Raw genomic sequence first — 666 nt, 5'->3', positions numbered from 1 at the left:
ACTGAACGAGAGCGTTCTTTGCGGGCAGAGGAAGAGGACGGGGTGCCCAAATAAGATGTTTCCAATGTGGGCACTACGGCCATGTGCAGGCGAGGTGCCCAGAGTGGTCATGCACCAGGCCTGACCAGGGGCAGCAGGGAAACCCCGGGCCCAGGGGGCCGGTGAACCCGGGGCGTGGGCCCCCCAGGTACTAGGGAGGCCCTGAGAATCAACAGGGGAATCTGGGAGGGCATCATTTACCACTTACAACAAAAACAGAAGTGAGTGGCTGACTGTGCCACACAGAAGGAAGACTGCTGTGAGGAGCGCTCTGTCAGGACCATTAAAATGATGGCAGATTCAGGTGCTGCTTACACCTGTGTAAGTCATTCTGATGCTAATCACCTCCCAAGATCTGGACAATACGTACGGATCGTCGGATTCTCAGGGATGAAACAACTGATTCCCATTTCACACCCTGTTCCTCTGCAATTTCAGGGACGAAAAGTTGAACTGCCTGTGTTAATATCAGATCAAACTCCTGTGAATTTGGTTGGATGAGATGCTTTGTGCAAACTGGATTGTGACATTTGGTGCACCCCGGCTGGAGTGCTTCTCGACACTGCACAGAGCCAAATGACTGTGAGAAAAGCTGAGGCAGTGGTTTAATGGCCACGGCACTTTTGA

This window comes from Monopterus albus, unplaced genomic scaffold, assembly GCF_001952655.1.
Source record: "Monopterus albus unplaced genomic scaffold, M_albus_1.0 scaffold250.1, whole genome shotgun sequence".
In the NCBI taxonomy this organism is placed as follows: Eukaryota; Metazoa; Chordata; class Actinopteri; order Synbranchiformes; family Synbranchidae; genus Monopterus; species Monopterus albus.
Note: the sequence above shows the minus strand (reverse complement) of the source record.